This window comes from Schistocerca piceifrons, chromosome 4, assembly GCF_021461385.2.
Source record: "Schistocerca piceifrons isolate TAMUIC-IGC-003096 chromosome 4, iqSchPice1.1, whole genome shotgun sequence".
NCBI lineage: Eukaryota > Metazoa > Arthropoda > Insecta > Orthoptera > Acrididae > Schistocerca > Schistocerca piceifrons.
In genome coordinates, this window is record NC_060141.1 from 3,703,675 (window position 1) to 3,724,065 (window position 20,391).

Consider the following 20,391-nt stretch of genomic DNA (forward strand, 5'->3'; position numbering starts at 1 on the left):
ATTTCTTGATCACTTTTGTGTGTTTAAGTGCTTAAAAGTGAACCAACATTACAAAACATAAACATCTATTTACTAGGGAAAATATATCTGTACAAATATATCAAACAATATTTATTAGGGTATAAAGAAAGCCTGTATAACTTATCCATTACACTTTTCCCTTATGTAAGTAACAGCATTATAAACGACTGTATTTTTCGTCTTCACTAGAGTTGACTTTGTCACTTAAATTATTATTTAATGAAAATTGATTCATCAACTTATGTTCTCAAATATATATACTCTGAGTCTAAGCACTGTTCTGTAATTGTAAAATCTAAATAAATTTTCGCTTTTTTCTGACCTATATTATGGAAGAATACTCAGTCGAATATATATCGAAGTCGTAATGGAATGTTTGTAATTTGCCGCAAAAAGAAAGCATAATAATAAAATTAAGATATGAAGGAACAAAAGCACAAAATTCATTCCTATAACACGAGCGAGTGCAGGGAAAAAAGTTAATTCCCAATGTTAGCAGACAACGCCGCCGTCGAAACTTTCCTTCTGAGAAACCTTGACGTGACGTACCTTGAAGTGACGTGACGTGAAGGTCCGTTGACAGCCTGTGTGAATGCGGCCATCTGAAATCCAATGTGGAACGTTTGTGATGTGATGTGATGACCAGTACGAATTAACCTTCATACAACCCATTCTTAAATATTGTTCAAGTATGCTGAACCCACACCAAATACTGCTAAACAAGTGGTAAGCAAAATCGGTTTGGATGATCTTGGGTATCAATAACCGCTTCAGCTGAAGTGGTTATTAATACCCAAAATGACTACATGTAGCTGTGGTTGCCCCACCTACAAGGTTGTCTGCAGTATGGATGACTTTCAGTTACATTAAAAGTAAAGCTAGGAGCAGCACAAAAGCTGAGGTAAGGAACTATACTATTGCACAAGCTCCATACACGAAATTTTTTGGCATGTATGTAGATGAGTACTTGAAATGGGAGAAGCATCTAGAAATTTTGAACAAAAAAAATAAGTAAATTCTATTCTGAGCTAAGAATTCTTCGGGACTGCTGCAGCAATGAATCGCTGTTGTGTGTGTATTATGCTTATATGAACAACTTGCTCACATGTGCTGTTGTGGCGACACCACAGTACACTTCACCACGATAAGTGGGCGAAATCATCATAGACCATAAATCGCATCTTTGTCGTTGTCAGTATAATTATTGTTGTTATATACACTGTCGTTTAGCTTTCCATGCTTTCCCCTTCTATGCTTCTACAGTAAAGTTCATTATCTAATACTTGTCGATATTAATTGCGAATGTGTGAATAAGACAACGTTCCCATAGGGTGATCCTGGAAAAGAAAAAAACAAAGGATAATAGGAAGACTTATCGTCGGAACCAATGGATCCGTTGACACAACCGCCGGAAACGGGAATCAGAATGGATCAACACATACCGCTCGACCCTGGATCACCATCCACGACTTGTAATTCGCTGTAAAACGACATTACAGATGTAAATATGCAAGAAGGGATTATGTATGAACGACACGGAAATGTTAAGGTTCTGGTCGGCCTGACCTCAGACTTGCTTTACGCTAGTCGGATGAGTAATTCAGCAGCGTCGAGTGTTCGATAACATGGATAGATTTAATATTGTGGTTTCGTATCTGGATTTAGAGGTGATTGCGGAACGTGAAGAAATCTTTTCACAGCAAAGTTACAGTTTGCTATAGGAAGCCCTCGTTCGGTGCTACGCATTGTCACCAGAACGGCGACTACAAAACATGTTCACAGAGAAGACATGAGCGATGAAACTCGGTCACAAGTGCACAAAATTTTACATACATTAGCAGGTCGAGAACTTCTAATTGAACAGTCTTTACGAATATTATGGCTTCGTAAACCACCAGCCACCACTGCACTGTCATTACAGCACAAACAGACATGCCATTGCAAAACTTAGCAGGGAAGGTAGGGACCACTGGAAACAGCTTAAGTGAGGGTGCTATGAGGGTAAGTCAATTATTATCCGCAATTTTGTTACATTTTTGTTCATTTTGGTAGTACAGTCGTTTTACGTTGATGACGCATGCTTTGTTTATGTGTTGTTATATCTTTGCAATTTTCAAGCCGCTAGGTTAGTTTCGCTATCGCTGTAGTGCTGTTAATCATGGCTGCTCCGCTGTCTATTTGCACCAAAGAAGAGCAACGTTCAGTGATCCGTTTTTTGTGGTCAGAAGGCGTATAACTATTGACGAAGTGGCAGATCGTCTGCAAATTACTCATGGTTCTGCCTACGAAATCATCCACAACAGATTTGGTTTTCATAAAGTTTGTGCAAGATGGGGCCAAAAACAACCCATACATTTGCGTAAACAAATGCGCTTGGACATCTGCAAAAACATTTGGATCGCTATGGTAACAAAGGGGACAACTTCTTAGACAAGATCATTACTGGTAATGAAACATGGATCCATCATTACGAGCAAGAGAGTAAACAGCAGAGTATGGACTGGAAACATACAAATTCGCCGCGCAAAGCCCAAGACCCAACCGTCCACAGGAAAACTGATGCTTACGGCTTTTTAGGACGCACAAGGTCCTGTACTGGAACATTATGGGGAAAGGGGCACAACAATAAACAGTGTATGTTACAGTGAAATGCTTACTGCCAGGCTAAAGCCTACAATTCGAAGCAAACGTCGAGGATTGTTGTCAAAATGTGTTGTGTTGTTGCCCGACAATGCCCGTCCGCATACTGCTGCCCACACTGCTGAAACACTACAGAAACTCAAATTTGAAGTACTGGATCGTCCTCCATATAGTCCCAGTCTTGCCCCTTCTGACTATCCCTTCTTTGGTCCATTCAAACAGGCACTAAGCGGCCGTCGATTTGCCAAGCAGTCAAAGAAGCAGTGCATTCCTGGCCCGCAGCTCAACCGAGAACCTTCCTTTATGAGGGCATCATGAAGTTTGTACAACGATGGACCAACTACATTGAAACGCAAGGAGACTATGTCGAAAAATGATGTTCTTGTGAATTTCCTATTTGATTACAATAAAATTTTATAACTACTTTGCAGATAATAATTGACTTACACTCGTACATGTGCAAAAATCAGCAACAGTCAAGACAAGGACGCAGGAACAGGCAAGGAAATGGAAGCTCACGTTACTGGTCCTGGAGCATACACGAATACTTGTCACTAACAGCATGCATTGGACGAACATACCATGGAGCAGCTAGTAACTGAAGTGGGAAAACTAAATATACAGGTAGCCGCATACTGACAGCAACTATGAGGTTGCAGTTGGAAAAATAGAACAACTGTCATGCAACAAAACTCGCCAGAACGACGGTGCTGGATCATGAGCGTGTTGGAGACCGAGCATGTCAACAGACATAATGCTGTAATTATCAAAATTTCAAAGACTGGAGCTAGTTACTGTTATTTACAGTTATCGTTTAGTTTTCTGTGCTTTGCCTTTATATGGTTGTACACTTAAGTTCGTTATCAAATACCGAACAATATTGCTTGTGAATGCATGAATAAGATAGCTTTCTTAATGAGCGATCTTCTGAGAAAGTAATGGTATGGCAAAAGGAGCTTTCAAGCTTAAGAAAAGGGCTATCGTAATGATGAAAGGAATTCCCCATAGCGAGCTATACAGGGAGATATTTAAAGAATTTAAAATAATGGCACTTCTTAACTTATAAATTTATGAATGTATGTACTTCTTGAAAACTCACTAGGAATGTTAAACACCGAACAATCAGATTCAAAACTGCAAAACAAGAAACGGAGATAATTTTCACACAGGCACCTGCAAAGAAACACATTACCAAAAATGTGTCCATTATTAACCCAAAATACTTTTTAGTCCATTGCCTGCTACAAGAAACAAATTTAAAGAATTTCTTTAGAATTAAAGTAATTTTAATAACACATTGCTTTTACAACATTGAAGAATATCTGAATACAAAAAAGGAGTTTATTTACCAATATTGATGTAAGATTATTGTATTTTCATGTAAGTTTGTAAATGAGTTAAATGTAAGCTACTTTGTTATAACTAACCCTGGCTCTGAATTGACTGCATCCATAAAATGTATATTGTTAACAGGTGAATAAAGAGATTGAATTGAATTGGGTATAAAAACAAAGGCAATACGAATGGGAGAGAGTCACAAAAATTCTGAACAACCGAAGTGACAGACTTTTGAAGGCGCCAACTATATAAATAAATAAAGAGAAGTATTAGGTGAGGAATCTAGGCGCACGTGACAACTGCAGCTTGGACAGAGTCAATCAAGGAATATACGTGTACAGGACGGGAAGAAACGCTAAAATGTGGTGCAACTGAAATACCTCGGCCATTCATTTTACATGGTTTGTAGAGTATTAGATGTGGTGGAGGGGTAGTGTGAGGGGAGTAATGTCTGTGCGAGTGCATATAAATTTTCTCTGAATTTGCACGTAATTAAGATTTATTTTCAAATGATGTTATCTACATTGTGTGTACTGCCTACCGGTTTATAAACTGTCTTATTTATATCATAATGCAAAATGATTCAAGGATTTATAAACAATATTATTAACTTTGGTGAGTGGGAGGGAGAGAGTGTTATATCTATGTAAGTAGAATTGTTTGTGCGCACGGGTTTGAATGAGGATGTAGTTCGGAAAGTTCGAATATGCATAGTTAGTGAAGATGGATTAAAAAACACCGGGGTAAATACTCTGTTCATGGTTTCTTGTGAAACACCGTGTGTCTTAGAGATAAAAGGTGCTTCAATCAAAACAACGTGCAAATAAACTGGCATAGGCGTGAGAACGCGAAGATACCGAGACAGTATTTGCCATTACGCTGCATATAACAGGACATCAGCTGGTAAATATTTTCTGTGAATATCGTTCGATTTTTATTTAGTGTAGGTCCTTTCCATGACACGTAATATTTGTCTGTAAACTTTCAAAGTCTAGCGGAATTCATTGCATCATATTTAAAATTGAGGGGAAAACCCGAACTATTACATGTGGAATGAGTTATTAAATGTTATCGTTCCTTACAGAATTTAGGGAAATGTATTTCTAACGCATGATAAACATAGTTACAGAAATGTTGAGTATAAAGATTTGGAACTGTAATACCTTATATGTGCCTTCTTGCAGACGCTGCCAGCCAATTTTAAAACAGTTTAGTACACAAGTGTTAGCGTGCTTGACATCACACGTTAAGTGTAGTTCTGCCCGATTTCATTTTGTGTACCAGTGTTTCCCTGTGGTTTTGTATTTCATAGAAAAACAACGAAATGATGAAATTTAGCAATGAATTAGCCACTTAATCGTTAACTGTGTATTCATGAAGCGCATAATGATCTAAATTTTTACTCCCAAGTTTACCTAACCGTGTGTGGTGGTAGAATCATGGTATGTAATGCAGAATGCTATTCACTGGCTCTGTTGTGTGTTTCTCCCCTTTATGCCTTCTTTAAATAGGTAATCACATTTTATTTTTCCATAAAAAGGCTTTCAAATTTTACTCAGGGGGAACTTATCCGCATAGGAATAACATGTTAGCAACAGTTTCATTGAGAAATTCCCTCTGTGTAATTATGATTTATCCTGTCATTGTGACTCTTTCAACTGTGGAATATTTTGTGGAAGAATGTTGTGAGATGCTGGGGTCTGAATGTGAGTCACAGATCACTATATAGGGTACAATAATGCAACCAGTTGTGCAGGCATAATGATGTAGTATGAAACCTCTGCCCTGTGAGATGAGATAACATATGCAAGAAAAGGCAGGATATTAGTGTGTGAAATGACACTGCATGATTATCAATAAAAATGTGACAAACGATGGTAGGTTAAGAATGTTTGTATGGGAAAACTTACTTAACTGAAGTTTTTTCCTGCTAGTCACTTAATTTTGCTTACAGGCCAGTTGGTATTGCTTTTTCATTAATTTGTATTGCAGTTATGAAATATTTAATGGTTCTCAACTTTGAAGCAGCCATTCCACTTGGTAACGTGTTTAGTGTGTAGTGCACCCCTGACCTGTCTAGGGGCATCCTGCAATTCCCCACCCAATAGCGCAAGTCTAGAAATCTGCAGCCAAGACCGTCACAGAGTCGTTGAAGCCACTGGAGGGTCTCAACCAGAGGCTTCGTCGACTCTGTGACGGTCTTGGCTGCAGATTTCTAGACTTGCGCTATTGAGTGGGGAATTGTAGGACGCCCCTAGATAGGTCAAGGGGGCGCTACACAAAGGAAGCGGCTGCTGGGGTAGCAGAGTACTTGTGGCGTGCACATGGGTTTTTTTTTTTTAGGCTAGGCTGTAGTGTGAGGTGTCCTGATGAACACTCACCAGTCGACGTGCAGGCAGGGAAATCAGGATGCGCTCAGTGTAAAGGCACTTCAGCTGTCAAGATATTAGCGTAAATTTTCAAAGTGTTCGGACTAAAGTTCCTGGGGTCGACAGAAGCGTCCGATCCCACGCGTCGGCTTTGACCCGTGACGTAAGGGTGTTGTGTGTGACGTCATGACAGCGCGGAGTTTGGTTTGAGTGTGGCTGTCTCCAGTTCTGTTTTATCTTATTTTATTTACTTTTCTGATCTGTTCGTTCTATCTCGTGAGGTTTTTTTCTTTTTTTTAATTTAAAAACACTTATTACTTATTTTAATTATGTTTCCTCCAATTTCTTTTTTAGTTTATTATATTTATCTTTCTGATCAGTTCGTTCTATCCCGTGAGATTTTTTTTTTTTTTTTTAAAGACAAGAAACACTAATCAGCTACTGAAGCATCTTTATCTTCTATGGGTTGCAGGGGTTACAACCCCTGGGGAGGTGGGTGGGTATTCACGCATGGCTGTCTTCACTTTCACGTTGTAGCTATGCAAGATGTCTAAATTTGTTTATATTTAGTTTGCCCCCCACCCAAAACACCTCATTTCCAGCGCTTGTCCCGTTAGTGTCATTAGGCTTCTTGTGGAAAGTGTGTGTGTCTCTGTTTTTGTTTCCGCCATATTTGTGATGTCATGGGTCAAAGCAGACGGGTGGGATCGGACGCTTCCATATTTCCAGTTCCTGAATTTACTGCCCTCCAGGAAGCGTGTGGCGCACAAATTATTCTCGGGACTGAGACCTGGCTCAACCCTGAGATAGGAAGTTCTGAAATATTTAGTGAGGGTTGGAACGCGTGTCGGAAAGACAGATTAGACACCGTAGGAGGTGGTGTCTTCATTGCTGTTGACAAAAATATTGTCTACTGAGGTCGAAGTAGAGTGTGATTGTGAAGTTATCTGGACACGTTTAACAGGGCTAGGGGAAATAAAGTTAATTGTGGGGTGTTATTACCGGCCACCAGGTTCACCGTGACGGTTCTAGAATCATTCAAAGGGACTCTGCATTCTGTATCGCAGAAGTACCCGGATCATGCTATATTAGTCGGAGGCGAGTTCAACCTACCTAGTATAGACTGGGATGTCTATGGATTCATTGCAGGTGGTACAGACAAGCCGTCATGTGAATTACTTTTGATCACGTTACCTGAAAACTGTTTTGAGCAGCTAAATCGACAGCCAGCGCGTAATGGAAATATTTTAGATCTGGTAGCCACGAACAGACCAGACCTCATCAACGGTGTCAGTGTTGAGACAGGGATTAGTGATCATGATGTTGTCATTACGACTATAGTAACAAAAGTTAAAGAGTTGGTCAAGAAGGCTAGGAGGGTATTCTTACTAGAAAGAGCAGATAAGCCGTTTTTTAGCATCCCACTTAGTAAATGAATCCACTTCATTTATTTCTGGTACGATGGATGTGGATGAATTATGGGCAAATTTTAAACACATTGTAAATCACGCATCGGACAAGTATGTGCCGAAAAAGTGGGTTACGGACAGAAAAGACCCACCATGGTTTAACAGCGCAATTCGGATAATGCTCAGGAAGCAAAGGCAGCTGCACTCGTGGTACAAGAAAGATCGGGAGAATGAGGACTGGCAAAAGTTAGTAGAGATTCGTGCTGCTGTAAAAAGAGCGATGCGCGAAGCATTCAACTTCTACCACTGTCATACCTTAGCAAAAGATCTTGCTGAAAACCCAAGGAAATTCTGGTCTTACGTAAAATCGGTAAGTGGGTCGAAGGCTTCCATCCAGTCACTTGCTGATCAGTCTGGCCTGGCAAAGGAAGACAGCAAAACGAAAGCTGAAATTTTAAATTTAGCATTTGAGAAATCTTTCACGCAGGAGAATCGTACAAACATACTGTCATTTGAGTCTCGTACAGATTCCCGTATGGAGGACATAGTGATAGACATCCCTGGGGTTGTGAAGCAGCTGAATGGGTTGAAAATAAATAAATCGCCAGGTCCTGATGGATTCCAATTTGGTTTTACAGAGAGTACTCTACTGCATTGGCTCCTTACTTAGCTTGCATTTATCGCGAATCTCTTGCCCAATTTAAAGTCCCGAGCGACTGGAAAAAAGCGCAGGTCACGCCTGTATATAAGAAGGTTAGAAGGACGGATCCTCAAAATTACAGGCCAATATCCTTAATATTGGTTTGTTGCAGGATTCTCGAACATATTCTCAGTTCGAATATAATGAATTTCCTTGAGACAGAGAAGTTGCTGTCCATGCATCAGCACGGCTTTAGAAAGCATCGCTCCTGCGAAACGCAACTCGCCCTTTTTTCACATGATATCTTGCGAACCATGGATGAAGGGTATCAGACGAATGCCATATTCCTTGACTTCCGGAAAGTGTTTGACTCGGTGCCCCACTGCAGACTCTCAACTAAGATACGAGCAAATGTGATTGGTTCCCAAGTATGTGAGTGGCTCGAAGACTTCTTAAGTAATAGAACCCAGTACGTTGCCCTCGATGGTGAGTGTTCGTTGGAGGTGAGGGTATCATCTGGAGTGTCCAAGGAAGTGTGGTAGGTCCGCTGTTGTTTTCTATCTACATAAGTGATCTTTTGGATAGGGTGGATAGCAATGTGTGGCTGTTTGCTGATGATGCTGTGGTGTACGAAGTGGGACGAGCATGTAATGGCAGTTGTGGGGAAGGTGGATAGTCGTCTTCAGTTCATTGGTAGAATTTTGGTAAGATGTGGTTCATCTGTAATGGAGACTGCTTATAAAACACTAATACGACGTATTCGTGAGTACTGTTAGAGTGTTTGGGATCCCTATCAGGTCGGATTGAAGGAGGACATAGAAGAAATTCAGAGGCAGGCTGCTAGATTTGTTACTGGTAGGTTTAATCATCACGCGAGTGTTACGGATATGCTTCAGGAACTCTGGTGGGAGTCTCTAGAGGAAAGGACGCGTTCTTTTTGTGAATCACTACTAAGGAAATTTAGAGAACTAGCATTTGAGACTGACTGCAGTACAATTTTACTGCCGTCAACTTATATTTCGCGGAAAGACCATAAAGATAAGATAGAGATTAGGGCTCGTACAGAGGCATATAGGCAGTCAGTCATTTTTCCCTCGTTCTGTTTGGGAGTGGAACAGGGAGAGAAGATGCTAGTTGTGGTACGAGGTACTCTCCGCCACGCACCGTATGGTGGATTGCGGAGTATAGATGTAGATCAGATTTCCTGACACTTTGGTCCAGGAAATCCTGTTAATGATGCAATTTTGAGAGTTCGTAGTAAAGTTAGGTTTCGAACACCAATGCCCCCTCCTCCTCTTCCTCCTCCTCCTCCTCCTCCTCCTCCTTGTTATTCCTCTGGGCTTTCCATCATGCTAATTGGCTTCTATGTACCTACCTGGTCATGTTTACCCCCTCTTTGTCATGTTGTGTTGATGTTGTCCATGACAAGACTAGTACAATTATTCACACCACCGGCATTGCTGTCCCTCACTCGTCAGGAAGCCTTTCACCATCACCACCCGTGATCGCTGTCGGGCCTTGCAGTGCCTTAGGCGGCACCCGCCCTCTGCTGGTCTTACTATCTTGAAATGTCTTAATACCAAATTCCTGTTACTTCATCAAAGAGAGCAAGTGGGTGTGTTATCTCCCCTTACTTAGTTCTTTGACCTTGGCTTTGGGTGGATCTCTTTGTGTGTCTGAAAGCCTTCATCTCTCCACTGGTGTTCTGTTGTTCATTCCACCCAGTCATACTGGGAGTTTCAGAATGCTATTGCTTTTCACACAGAAGGCTTTATTAAGTGGCGCTTCATCACCTGAGTTTTGTTATGTATGGACTTGATGCGTGGTCTCCAGGCTATCACATGATGCTTTTCACACCACCCATTGGTCTCTGCTATCCACGAGCTTCTCACTGATCTTGACAGTATTGCTTGTTTGGTTGATATCCTTTGTATTCTTGGCCATGTGGGTATCGTGAGTAATGAGCTTACCAATCATCTTGCTGTGTAACCCCTCACCCCTCCAGGGGCAGATGTGCAGTTTCATGTCAAATTCCTTTTTACTTCATCATAGGCCGACTCTTGAGGGGGCCACCCTTCATCTGATAAACGTATGATCACAGGGACTTACACCCCATGGCATTCTTCCCTCGTCCTCTCCAGGTGGGAATCTACCATTCTCTATTGTCTATATATCAGTCATACCAGATTGACCCATGTTTTTTTACTCTGTAATGAGCTGCCTCCATTTTTTAGTTGCGAGTTCCCCCTCATGGTGGTTCATATTTTGCTCGACTGCTCCCGCCTTTTGGCCCTCGCACTAAGTATTTCTGGATATTCGTAGCATGCTCTTGGCATGTTAATTTTCTCTAAAGTAAGAGAAGAATTAGCCGAAATATCCTGAATCGGTGAACTACAGAGGTAGGTGTTAGTCCTGTTAAGAAACCGTGGTCAGTGAAGTAGCATAGAGAAATTACTAAAGCTATGGATAAATACACTACAGCAAAGCTGACCACATTCTTCAAAGTAGAAATTCCATTTTCAGAAGAAAATGAACCGAAGCACTCTTGCACCTCATGCCAGGAATTTTTCACAAATATCAATTCAGTTGTTGAGTATTGTGCATCCTACAGTGAGGAGGTGCAAGTTTTAACTATTATTCCAGAGGCATTTTCAAAGGAAACAATTTTTAAGCCTGTTCCATCAGTATCAAAGTACATGGTAGACAAATCAAGAAATGTGAGGTCTGTAAAAGGAGTCTTTGGAAGACCAGATCCCTATTATGGTCATCCTGTAGAAGCAGCTCAAATTCAAATAGTGCAGTCATTTTGTGTGGAAGATAAAAGGGACTGCTCTCACCAGAGTGCCAACAGAAAAGAGACTGTAACTGTAACAGCTGAAGGTCAAAAAGTTGTGAAAGTGAAAGGTACGTGACTTGCAATATTAAAGAAACTTTTGCAGTCTATAAGAGCAACTATACAACTTCACACATTGAAAGATCAAAATTTTATGCACTACAACCTATGTGAGTAGTTCCACACCCACCTAGAGATGTCTGTTTACATGTGTACTGCACACGTGAACTTTGTGTGGTAACTGTGAAGAACTTACTGGAGCACGTGACGTATGACACCTTGGTTGGGCATGTGAAGTCATTAGTAGTCTGTGACGTAAAGCTAGAGACTTGTTTGTTTCAACATTGTGGTGACTACCCTGGAAAGGGAGAACTGTCCTTACAGACACTTAGCGTGGAAGACGTAGCAGATAACTCTGCAGACGTCACCTATGTGACACAGGAGGAAAATAAACTAATTAAGAAAACTGTTGCCTTTGACAGTTTCATTGTTGAACTTGGTAAATGGTCAGTGAAAGCAGTAACACACCAGCATCTGAAGACATTGCAACAGCACATTTCAGAAGTAAAAGTGTGTGTACAGGCTGAAGAACTATGTTTAGTGCTTCACTGTGATTTTGCTGAGAACTGGTCTGTAATTCTCCAACAAGAAGTACAATGGTATCATTGGAGTTATGGCCAGGTTTCAATTTTTACAGGAGTGACAGGTTTTGAAAACAAGACCACAAGTGTTGCAGTTATAAGTGATGACACAGGACTTGGCTCAGCACATGTTTTGCTAGCAGTGTGCAAAATTCTTCAACTGCAAACAGGGCAGAGAAGATCATCATTATTTCTGATGGTGCTCCTAGTCATTTTAAAAATCGTTACCACCTGTTTGAATTGAGTAAAGTCACTTGTGCCAACGGAGTGGGTATGCAGTGCTACTGGTCACAGGAAGGAGCCTTGTGATGATGTAGGCAGCCTGGTGAAGCACCATGTGACAAAACATAATCTTTCCGTACCAAATACAGCTGTAATTCAGAATACTGAGGATTTTTCGAGAGTCGTGAAATCTTACACATCCACAGCCCTCATTCTTTTGTCCAAAGAGGAAATTGAAAAATTCCGTGAACAGATAAAAGAAGAATGGTTCAAACAAACTACTCCTGTGAAAGGAATTCAGAGGACACATTTTTGGACTCAGTGATGGGCGAACTCATATTACATGCACTTTAAAGAGTAAGAAAGAAGAAATTTCATTTGTTTGGCCTAGCTCAGAAACAGCAGGATATTATTCAGAATAATACTCAAGAAGGCAGTTAGGAAGAGGAGGTAATCAGACAGTTTTACTTTGTGTATATGCAATAGATTTGACCAACTGTCAGAGTTGAGTGGAGAAGAGTGTAATGTAGCTGTAGATGTAGGGAACATGCAGCAGTCCTCAGCAATTTGGAGGCCTAGGTTAGCTGCGAAGTCTAACAGAAAGAAGAAGGTTCTGCTGCTAGGTAGTTCTTGCGGTACAGTTGTGGGCCAGCAGTTGCAGGAAGTGTTGGGGAGTGAGCACCAGGTCACCAGCATTGTGAAGCCTAGTGCAGGGTTGGCCCAAGTGACTGACAGCTTAAGGGAGTTACATAGGAATTTTACAAAGGAGGATCAGCAGTCATAGTGGGTGGAGCAGGGAACAGTTTTGACAGTGACGGGGAATATGATGTAGGTGATGACCTGATAAAGACAGTTACTCAAACTAGTGGCACAATGTGCATTTAGTGCTACTGTTTCAGCATCATGATCAGCCTCACCTTAATGCTGCTGTTAAGCGCGTTAACATGGGGATGGGGGGGGGGGGGGGTGCTGATGGCAGAGGGCATGGGTCACATCTCAGTGGTGCCAGTTAGGTCTATCAGTAGATTGGGTTTCACTAACCATGGCATGCACCTCAATAGGTATGGGAAGGGGAGGCTGGCTGAGCTTATAGGTGACAGTATAGTGGGTGGTGGTGGAATCACTCACGGAAATATTCCTGTAGTAGTTGGTGTTAGAGTTGCACCTTTTTTGGATTGAAGTCATCTGATAGGTATTCCTGCTTAAAGGAAGTCCCTCTAACTAAGGGCTCACCTTCCGAGGATGTAATGTTTCCAAGTAGAGAAGGAATTAGCATATTTCATCAAAATATAAGAAATATTAGAGATAAAGTTAGTGAACTGCTTATAGATGTTGACTCTGAAATTATTAGTATATCGAACCAACCACTTAAATAATTTGACAATTCAGAGGATTCCTTTACCCGGATACAGATTAGCTGGTTGTTTCTCAAGGAGTTCCTTGTGGGGTGGGGGAGTGACTACGTATGTAAAAAACAGTATTCCATTTGTGCTCTTAGACGTATCATGGTACTGCACTGAACAGACATTTGAATGTTGTGCAGGGGCAGTTGAATTTAGTGAAATTAAACTTATAATTGTTGTTGTTTATAGGTCCCATAACTCTGACTTCAGAGCATTTCTGCTCAAGCTAGAGAGGGTTCTTGATTCACTTTATGGGAAGTACCAGAAATTAGTTATATGTGGTGAATTCAATATTAATTTTGTATATGATGGTGCTAGAAAAAGGACGTCGGTAGACCTCCTAAATTCATATGATCTGATGCAGACTGTGTTTTTTCCAACTAAGGTGCAGGGGAACAGTAGGACAGCCATAGACAATATTTTTATTCATTCTTCATTACTAGATGGGCATTCTGTTAGTAAAAGTGTGAATGGCCTTTCAGACCATGACGCACAAATTTTAACACTAAAAGGCTTTTGTACTCAAACCAGTGTTATATTTAGTTACAAACTATGTATGAAAGTTAATCCAACAACAAAAGAGTTTTTGAAACCTTGTCAAGGAAAGAGTGGCACGATGTTTATAGTGCCGATAACATAGATGACAAATATAATGCTTTCCTTAAAACATTTCTCATGCTCTATGAGAGTTGGTTTCCATTAGAACGTTCTAAACGGGGTACTAGCAGTAATAGGCAGCCCAGGTGGCTGACTATTGGGATAAGGATATCTTGTAGAACAAAGCAGGAATTATATCGGAAGTTAGTAGTCACAATCAAGCTACAGTAGCCCATTACAAACAGTTTTGTAAGGTGCTTAAAAATGTTATTAGGAAGGCAAAGAGTATGTGGTATGCCAATAGAATAGCTAATACACAGGATAAAATTAAAACCATATGGTCAGTTGTGAAGGAAGTGTCTGGGCAGCAGCACAAGGTCGACGATATAAAGTCAGTTCGTAGTAAAAATATTTGTTACTGATAACTCAAATCTATGTACAGTATTTAACAATCATTTTCTGAGCATTGCTGGTGAATTAAATAAAAATTTAGTTTCTACAGGAAATCATATAACTTTCTTGGCAAATGCCTTTCCAAAATTGATGTCTGAAATATTCTTCCGTGACACAGAGTCAATAATTAAATCACCGAAGACTAAGGACTCTCACGGATAAGATGGAGTGCCTAGCAGAATATTAAAGTACTGTGCTGCATATGTTATCCCTGTACTTAGCCATATTTGTAATTTTTCCTTTAAGAATGGTTAGTTTCCTGATCAATTAAAGTATTCAGTGGTAAAGCCACTTTACAAAAAGGGAGAAAGGGATAATTTAGATAATTTTAGACCTATTTCTATGCCACCAGTGTTTGCAAAAGTTATTGAAAAGGTTGTGTATGTAAGGATAATTGATCATTTTATATCACACGATTTGCTGTCAAATGTACAGTTTGGCTATAGACGTCATTTAACAACTGAAAATCCTATATTCTCTTTTCTCTGTGAGGTACTGGATGGGCTAAACAAAAGGTTTCGAATGCTTGTCATATTTTTTTTGATATAAGTAAGGCATTTGATTGTTTTGATCACAAAATATTGCTCCAGAAGTTGGACCATTATGGAATACGGAGGGTAGCTCACAATTGGTTCACCTCTTACTTTAGCAGCAAACAGCAAAAGGTCATTAGTCACAATGTTGATAACGGCTGTGATGTGTGGTCTGAGTGGGGCAAAGTCAAGTGGGGGTGCCCCAGGGATCAGTGTTGGGGCCGCTCCTGTTCCTTATTTATATAAATGATATGCCCTCTAGTATTATGGGTAACTCTAAAATGTTTCTGTTTGCTGATGACACTAGCTTGGTAATAAAGGATGTTGTGTGCAATATTGGCTCGGTTTCAAATAGTGCAGTACATGACCTGAGTTCATGGCTTGTAAAAATAAACTAACGCTAAATCACAGTAAGGCTCAGTTTTTACAGTTTCTAACACACAATTCAACAAAACCTGACATTTTAATTTCACAGAACAGGCATATGATTAGTGAAACTGAACAGTTCAAATTTCTAGGTGTTCAGGTAGATAGTAAGCTGTCGTGGAAAGCCCATGTTCAGGATTTTGTTCAAAGGCTTAATGCTGCCATTTTTACTATTCAAACGGTATCAGGAGTGAGTGATTGTTCAACATGAAAATTAGTCTACTTTGTTTATTTTCATTCACGTATGTCATATGGTATTATATTTTGGAGTAACCTTTACCATTCTAAAAGGATATTTTTGGCTCAGAAACGGGTGGTTCAGGCAATAAGTTGTGTAAGTTCATGAACCTCTTGTTGACCCCTGTTCACGAGTCTGGGCATTTTGACATTGGCCTCTCAATATATATATATATTCCTTACTGTCATTTCTTGTTAACAATATCAGCATTTTACCAAGAATAAGCAGCTTTCACTCGGTTAGTGCTTGGCAGAAATCGAACCTGCATTTGCATCGGACTTCCTTAACTCTCGTCCAAAAAGGTGTGCAGTATACTGCTGCATCCATTTTCAATAAGCTACTACTAGAATTAAAAAATCTTAGCAGTAATCCACATGCTTTCAAATCGAAACTGAAGAGTTTTCTTATGGGTCACTCCTATTCTGTTGAGGAGTTCCTTGAAAAATTAAGCGGATTCTTATTGTATTGTTGATTGCATGTACTTAAACTTGTGGACTGACTTTTTTTGGGTTCATAAACATTAATTTTTATTTGTTATTACTTTTATGTTGTAATTTTGTGTACTGACATGTTCCATGACCTTGGAGATTTGCTCTTCAATTTGGCCCTATGGAACTTGGCATGTAAATAAAATAAATAAATAAAAATTACAACCTGGGAAGGGGGATGTTTGTGGTGTATTTTGTATATGACTGTGACTTGTGGATTGCAGAGATTATAGGCACCAGTTATGAGTTAAAATGAAATTGTAGTGAACCTCATGCTATCTCACTGACCAGCTGCTGGTTACAGGTTTCCAACTGAAGGAGAGCAACAATGCTGTCAGTTCTCACTTCCTGTTCACAATATTTTGAGGATTGTAAGTGATCCAGTTCCTATTTGTTCAACAGGAAGCCATCACTCTATATCAAAGGAAGATACTGAAGCAGTGGAACACATTTTTAGTTCATTGACTGGCTAATTTCAGTACAAAACAGTGCACAGAAGTTGTATAAATTGAAACTAGGTCTTTGGACCTTTCACATACATTTTGGAACCATTTAAAATGCTTGAAAAATGAGTCATTACTCAGCTTTCAAAACTAAAATTAGGTTAAATAAGGTTATGTTTTGATTTTTATGGGCCTGTTATGTGATAGGAAAACAGGTTTATGTATGGCAAAAATTTAAATTGTTTATAAAACCTCTTCAACCTGAAAGTGGACGCTCTCCTTTTCAGGGAATGTAAAACTATATGGTACTAATCAACAGAAAATAATCAAAATTTTATGGATTGCCATTTTGAAAATAAATAAATAAAAATCCGTAAATTATAAAAAAGTTCAGAATGCTGTAGTGAAAATGCTTGGACAGATTAGTCCAAATGGAGGATTTCTTTGTTATCATGAAGCAATTATCTTTCAATTTAAAAAAATGAAAAAATATCTAGAAATGTTCCAGAGATACAGCATTTTAGAATTTTTTCCAAAATTCGCATCTTCAGAATGGTATGTGCAGTGTAATCTTTGGAGGCTTGTATCTCAGAGCGGCAATTTTTTTGGAGGAAACAAAAAATTCATGTTCCTTACTTAGTCCTTCGTTTTAACATGTGCTAAATTCTATGACACCCAAGACTATGAAGGTAAGATTTTTTTCCTAGCCTGCCTGAATTGATATGGACTATGTGCAATAAGTCCCGCTGTTTGGTTTTGCTTCAAGGTGTTTTTATGCTGTGAGAACTAATTATATCAGCAGTTGTGATAGTTCCTAGGCCGTAAGTATGCATATTATTGTATGTCATAGATAATTGTGTGACATTTTACTTTAAATGAAGGTAAGTCCTCATCTATAAGATTTATATAGGATTTTATATTGGGGAGGGGGGACGCTGTGTTTCAGCAGAGCTCATGTTTGTGTACTGTCTGGTTTTGATCTTTTTAATGTTTTTTCATGTTCTCTTGTAAATATGTGGTGTTAAGTAGTGTTATGACTAACAAATATGTTCATGTTTTTAGTGTATTGTGCTGGATGGACACAGAGGTTTGGTTTAACACCTTTACTTTCATTTTGAAGTATTAAGCGCTTTTATGATTACTTGTCACTTTCTGTAAGCTTGCTTTGTACACCCTGATATACACTAGATGTACACACTTTTGTTATGCATAGGCCTGATGGTGGCATAGTGGGATGGTGGAACTGGTTGCCGTCAAAATAAGATAACATCGTAGTTACACGGTTGCTGGCGAATGTTATTGATATTGACAATTACTGAACCAGCTGATGTCCCTAGTCCATGATGGATCAACAGAGATCTCTCAGAAATGGCATTGGTTTGGGAGGCCTTCGGCCTCACTCCACGCCAGTCAGGTTTTGCCCCATTTTTTTCCTTCATTTTGTTTGGTCTTTAGTGCCATTTTGTCCCCCCTTTTCTTCTCGTGTTGTCCCTGTCGTCGCGATCATGTTGTGGTACAGGGATCGAGATGAGTAGGTGGTAGTGCTGGTGTCCATCATGCATAGTGCCTTTGAGGCACCCCCTGCTCTCACCCTCCCCCCTCCTTTCCACTTGTTCTTTACTCTTCCTGCCACCCAAATGTTGCTTTTACTTATTTGTTTACCTGTTCTCCTTTCCTCTCAACTGGACTCCCCCCTGCCGGTCCGGGGGGTTAGAATAGGCCTGAGGAATTCCTGCCTGTCATAAGGGTTTGACCTCCATTTTTCAAAATTTTCCCGAAGAGCGAGCCAATTGGGGAAGGGCGCCTTACATGGTGCATTGTGTCCATCACACCTTGAGATCTTTAGCCCACTTTCTCGTCATCGCACTTCAGTCCAGCTCATTTTCCATCTGTCAGGAAGCACGCCTTCCTGGGTGCGCTTCCCACCATGCACTATGCAGTGTTGCTTTCTGCATCGACAATGACCATGGACTTCTTTGCACATGATATCCTGCAGAGTAGTCAGTCCGTTGCGGTGGGGGCACCAGTATCCTGTTAGTTGTAGCCCCCCTGACCACACAGGGATCGCTCAGCTGACGCCTGTGTCGTCAACCCCCCCCCCCCCTCCCCCTCACATATGCCAAGGGGTAGATGCCCATCCCCTTGGGGCATCGGGACTCCCGGCAATGGCCTTTTCTGTGGCATTCGTGGGGAGGGCCCCTGGTCGGAGTGGGTGGCACCGGGGCAGATGACAAGCGGTGAAGCTAGTCCATCCTGTATTGCTGGTGGTGAAACACCAGCAGTCTCTAAGAGTTCATAAGCTCAATTCAACACAGAGAAGTATGACCCCAAATCGTTTCCCTCCGTGGCCACACCATGCCAGGAATGTCAGGCTAAGGATGGCAGCAGATCTTATTCAACCCGGTACCTTGAATGTTAGAGAGCTGATGGGGAATCTTTCATGATGATGAGGCCTCAGTTTTTTGTTGAGCATTTAGAGGACAAATTTGGGGAGGTGGAGGGATTGTAGGGATTGTCCAAAATGAGATCTGGGTCAGTCTTGATCAAAACAGCATCCTCGGCCCAGTCACGGATGTTACTCGCTTGTGACAAGCTGGGGGATGTTTCTGTAACCATCATGGCCCATAAGAGCTTAATTATGGTCCTGGGCATCATTTCACAGGGATCTTCTTTTGCAGTCTGACAATGAGCTGCACACCAATTTAGAGCGATGCTGTGTACATTTCATCCGGAATGTCCACCAGGGTCCAAGGGATAATCAGGTTGCCACCGGTGCTTTCATCTTGGCCTTTGAGGGTGATACATGGCTCGAGAATGTCAAGGTGATGGTCTACTACTGTGATGTAAAGCCCTATATCCCTTCCCCCGAAGCGGTGCTTTAAGTGCTGGAAGTTGAGCCATATGTCTTCCTGCTGTACTTCCAGCGTCACCTGATGAGATTGCGGACGCCCATCACATCTCGATACTCTGTGGCCTGCCTCCCACCTGTGTCAACTGCTTAGAGCATAATTCGCCTTGCTCGCCAGACTGCAGGATTCTCCAGAAAGAAAGGAAAATCATGGAGTAAAAGACCCTGGACCGACTGACCTAAACTGAGGCTAAGAGAAAATTTGAATGCATGCATCCTGTACGTATGACATCATCTTATGCAGCTGCTACAACAGTTCTGGCACCATCAGCTCCACCAGCCACAGTCACCTCTCCGAGCCGGATAACTACACCTGCTCCCTTGATGGTGGGGGGCATTTCCCTACCTGTTGCTCCCACACCAACTAATTCGGTAGCAACACAGCTCCTGGGCCTGATCAGATACACAGCCAGATGATTAAACATCTCGCATCTGACTACAAGCTACATATCCTCGTCATCCATGTTCAACTGGATCTGGTGCAATGGTGTCTTTCCATTGCAATGGTGGGAGAGCACTATCATTCCGGTGCTCAAACCCGGTAAAAACCCGCTTGATGTGAATAGCTATTGGCCCATCAGCCTCACCAATGTTCTTTGTAAGCTGTTGGGCCCTCTGTCTCATCTTCACTGTATGGAGATGTCTTCTGCATTTCGTACTGCTGCTCCAGTACTGATGTTGCTGAGCGTCACCTACAGGGAGCCATCCTCAAGGCGCAGTCGTGGGCTGTAGCGCATGGCTTCCAGTTTTCCGCCATGAACTTGTGTGTCCTGCATTTCTGTTGATGTC

General features: G+C 41.0%; 1 protein-coding gene across 1 annotated transcript in view; it reads left to right on the forward strand.

Annotated features, from left to right (window-relative positions):
- The first annotated feature begins 4,659 nt into the window (after positions 1 to 4,659).
- The window catches only part of LOC124795287, a 140,165-nt gene continuing 124,433 nt past the window's right edge, over positions 4,660 to 20,391 (forward strand). The window contains exon 1 of the mRNA XM_047259245.1: positions 4,660 to 4,902. The gene's annotated coding sequence lies outside the window, so the exon portion shown is untranslated. The remainder of the gene's footprint in view (positions 4,903 to 20,391) is intronic.